General features: G+C 49.7%; 1 pseudogene; it reads right to left on the reverse strand.

The window, feature by feature from the left end:
- Positions 1 to 319: 319 nt before the first annotated feature.
- Positions 320 to 2,659, reverse strand: LOC114684151 (annotated as a pseudogene).
- Positions 2,660 to 4,788: the final 2,129 nt, after the last annotated feature.

A 4,788-nucleotide genomic window follows, 5' to 3' on the forward strand; every position in this document is an offset into this window, starting at 1 on the left:
TTCCTTTCTTGTATATTCACAAGAGCTCATATTTATTAATATCTCAATATAAAATACATATCAGCTTTTAAAGGTCCAAGTCTACAAATTCTTCACTTTAAAAGTTCAGTCTCTTAAAACACCCAAATCCAAAGTATCTTACAAAGTTTAAAGCTTCTCCAAAATATTCAAGGTCTAAAATTCCAAAATCTCACAATTATGGGTTGTTTGAAAAAAAAATAAGTAAAACACTTTCTTACTCCAAGAGAGAAAAACCACGGCACAGCCACAAGCAAATCAAAGCGAGACGTAAGAAAGTTCAGTGCTTGACACTCTGTGCTCAGTCACAATCCTCTGGACTCCAAAGGGCATTGACAGTGGCGCCTCTCCAGCTCTGCCGTCCACAGCCCATGCCACTTCGGCCACAGCCCAGGGCTGGCTCTATCCCACAGCTGCTGCGGTCCTCGTCCATCATGCTATGGTCCTGGTACCTCCCAAATCCTGGGGCCCCACAGCAACTGGGCTGCACCTTCACCATTAGTCTCTCCTGGGCTCTGGTCAGGGATTCTGACTGCCTCGTGGTTCTCAACCTCATCCTCTCCCCATGACACCATCAGTCCTGGGGTTTCTACTGCGACTGAGTCTTTACCTTCACCAACGGCCTCTCCTGGTCCCTCAGGGTGCCATGCCTCAGCTGCTCTCCAGGATTCCCTCATGCCTTCAAAACCAGTACCACCTGGAAAAGAAACTTACACATTGCCAAGTTCATCTTGGCACAGGACACAACTTTGGCTCCCTCTGGACCACAGCTTCTGTGGGCTGACCCTGAGGAAACACCTCCCAGAAGATTTTACCTCAATGATGCTGGTCTTTTCTTAATTACAGCCGATTCTTGAGTCCCAACTGACCAGTTTCAGTTGTCCCAGCAAAGCAAAGTGGTTCTTCACTTTGCTTGTTCTGATATTTTGCTAATTACAGTTGATTCCTCAGCCTCAGAAGACCATATACTTTTAATTCAAAATACTGAATGGCTCCAATATTGTCTTTAGGGACTCAAAACTTCTGAAACTTCACAAGCCAGGCCTCCATCATTTGCCTTCAACCTCCTCATCTTCCACAGCCCCACAGAGCAGCTCACTGACTTCAGAGAACTCAATGGCCTTTCTAGTCCAAAGTCAAAATGCCACCAAAATCCTTCCAAAAATACATGGTCAGATCTATTGCAGCAACACCCCACTCCTGGTACCGATTTAATGTCCATTTCTTCTGCTTCTTCAGCCAATCTTCCTTTGACGTCACCAACTTCCTTATTTTATTGAACAACTATCTAATTGTTTCCTTGTGGGTTCTGGCAATTGATCATGAATTAATATATCAGGAGGGCCATGGTTGCCTAAAGTCACTGTATGAGTTACCCTGATATGGTACAAAATCCCTGTCATCAAAACTCTCATTAATTTTTTAAACTATGTCCATGTCTTCTGTCACCTTGCCAAACACTGAATGAACACCGTCAAGGTCATCTGCATCTTCTTCTGTTGTAATAAGAACATGAGGTCCACGTAGATGTGAACACAGTGACCTTCTTGTGCTTAACCCTTATACGTTTCTCTTTTGGTCTCAGAATAGCTTGCTTGATCACCATACAGTTGTCCAAATTTAGACTCTCCTCCATGGCCAGTCCTATAGGATCTCCTGTTTGTATTAGAAAATCCTTCTGTACATTGTAAATAAGGCAATGACTGTAGTATTTTACCTGTTTGAATAAGAACGGCCCCCATAGGCTTGTATATTTGAATGTTTTGTCACCAGGGAGTGGCACTGTTTAGAAGTTTTAGGGGGTGTGGCCTCGTTGGGGTAGCTGTGGCCTTTTCGGGAGAAGTGTGTCACTGGGGGAGGGCTTTGAGGTTTCAAATACTGAAGCCAGGTCCAGAGGCTCTCTCTTCCTGCTGCCTGTGGATCCATACGCAGAACTTTCACCTACCTCTCCAGCACCCTGTCTGCCTGCACGCTGCCATGCTCCCAGCCATGGACTCAACCTCTGAAACTGTAATTTAGCCCCAGTTAAATGTTCTCCTTTATAAGAGTTGCTGTGGTCATGGTGTCTCTTCACAGTATAGAACATTGACTAAGACACACAACTTCAGGAAATTCAAGCCAGCATGTGGCCATTCCTTGGTGTACAAGTTGGTAGCCCAGAGTGTCCTCTGCAGAATTGCCAAGGCATCAGTAGTTCCTCAAGAATCAGCATCTTCTTCTGGCCTTTGAAGACACCTACACTTGTATACATACACACATGTGTACATATGCACATACACATGCAGGTTCACACCCACACTTGTGCACATACACACATGTGCACATACACACAGACACATGAAAATAAATGAATAAATTTCAAAAGAAATAAAACCTTGTCTCAAAAAGAATTTTTTTTTAAGGCTGAAAAAAAAAGTTGCCCCTGCACAGCAAGAAGCCCTGACTGGGTGCTGGGCAGAGGGTGGCACTGGAGCCCATCTGTGGGCATAACTCTCGGCTCTCTGTAGGTCCCCAGGCTGGGGGGTCCCAGCAGCAGAAAGCAGACGGAGCTCGTCTCCCCGTAAAGACAACTCAGCAGCCCCGGCAGGTGACTGTGAACTTGGAAGAGGACTTGGGCCACATAGGCTGCTTTTGGCGACATTCCGCGTGGGTGAGAGTTCTCCAGGCAGGAGGAGGAAAAGGGTAGGAACAGACGCTGGGGCCGTTTACCGAGCGGGTTAGAGAAGCGTGGACACGGGGAGAGCGGGGAGGGCAGAGCGGCGGTCTCCCGGGGCGGACACGGGGAGAGCGGGGAGGGCAGAGCGGCGGTCTCCGGGGCGGACACGGGGAGGGCAGAGCGGCGGTCTCCGGGGCGGACACGGGGAGGGCAGAGCGGCGGTCTCCGGGGCAGACACGGGGAGAGCGGGGAGGGCAGAGCGGCGGTCTCCGGGGCAGACACGGGAGGGCGGGAGGGCAGAGCGGCGGTCTCCGGGCGGACACGGGAGGGCAGAGCGGCGGTCTCCGGGGCAGACACGGGGAGAGCGGGGAGGGCAGAGCGGCGGTCTCCGGGGCGGACACGGGGAGGGCAGAGCGGCGGTCTCCCGGGGCGGACACGGGGAGAGCGGGGAGGGCAGAGCGGCGGTCTCCGGGGCGGACACGGGGAGGGCAGAGCGGCGGTCTCCGGGGCTGCCCGGCACCAAAGTCACCGTTCCTTGTTTGTTTCGGTTGTTTTGTGAAGATGGTCTCATCTAGCCCAGGCTGGCCTGAAACCTATGTAGCCAAGGATGACGTTCTACTCCTTCTGATCCTTTTGTTCCCATTTCCCAAGTGCTGGGATCACAGGTGTCTTCACACACCCACTCTGCGGAGCTGGGCGTGGAACCAGGGTTCACGCACCCTGAGCAAGCCCTGTACCCAGTGGGCCGCACACCTCCAGCTCGTGAGTCCTTTTTTGTTCTTGCTTGTTTGTTGAGTCAAAGTCTCATGTAGCCCACACTTGCCTTGAACTCCTGTCGTCTCTAGCCTCTGCCGTCCACACGCCGCGATTACAGATGTGAGTCATCCCTCTTTGTTTTCAGAGCAGGCTCTCGGGGCCAGTGAGGCTGTGAAGTGGGAAGGAGCTTTTTGCCAAGGCTGGTGACTCAGGTTTAATCTCTGGGAACTACATGATACACGAGAAGCAGCTTCATCAAGCTGTCCTCTGGCTTCCACATGTATGCTGTGGCATGTGTGCATGTGTGCATGTGTGAGCGTATGCTGTTTGGACAGATCTGTTCCTGGCAGTATCCTCTGCCCACCATCTTCCCCAGGCTCTTGCTGTGACCAAGTACCTGTAGAGAGACAACTCAAGTGGCTGGAGAGACAGCTCAGCAGTTAAGAGGATTGCTGCTCTAGGGGACCTGGGTTCAGTTCCCAGCACCCAAGTCAGGTGGCTTCTAACTGGCAACTCCAGCCCCAGAGGATCAGAGGCTCTCTTCTGGCCTCTCGGAGTACTTGTACACAAATGGCATACACTCACACAGACACACATGCACACATACACCTAAATAAAAAAGAAATAACTTGCCGGTGGCACACTCCTTTAATCCCAGCACTCAGGAGGCAGAGGCAGGCAGATCTCTGTGAGTTCGAGGCCAGCCTGGGCTACAGAGTGAGTTCCAGGGAAGGTGCAAAGCTACACAGAGAAACCCTGTCTCGAAAAACAAAACAAAACAGAAAAAGAAATAACTTAAGAGAAGAAATGTTTACTGTGGTTGATATATGTGCACCCCAATAAACTCATCTGGGGGTCAGAGAACAGAACAGCCACTATATTAAACATAGGTTTAGGCAGTGGTAGCACACACCTTTAATCCTAGCATTCAGGAGGCAGAGATCTGTCTGGATCTCTGTGAGTTCAAAGCCACACTGGAAACAGCCAGGCATGGTGACACACGCCTTTAATCCCAGGAAATGATGGCAGGAAGCAGAAAGGTATATAAGGCATGAGGACCAAAAACTACAGCCTTATTAAGCTTTTAGGCTTTTAGCAGCAGTTCAGCTGAGATCCATTTGGATGAGGACTTAGAGGCTTCCAGTTTGAGGAAACAAGATCAGCTGAGGAATTGGCAAAGTGAGGTTGGCTGTGGTGTGTTCTGTTTCTCTGATCTTTCAGCATTCACCCCAATAACTGGCACCGAGTTTTTTTTTAAATTTTTTTATTAATAAGACCTTTTAAGATTTGTGTTACAGTTTACTGTGGCTTACAGTCCAAGGGGCACATGAGGGAAATGAGAGCAGCTGATTACGTTG

Source organism: Peromyscus leucopus, chromosome 5 (genome assembly GCF_004664715.2).
Source record: "Peromyscus leucopus breed LL Stock chromosome 5, UCI_PerLeu_2.1, whole genome shotgun sequence".
Lineage (NCBI taxonomy): Eukaryota > Metazoa > Chordata > Mammalia > Rodentia > Cricetidae > Peromyscus > Peromyscus leucopus.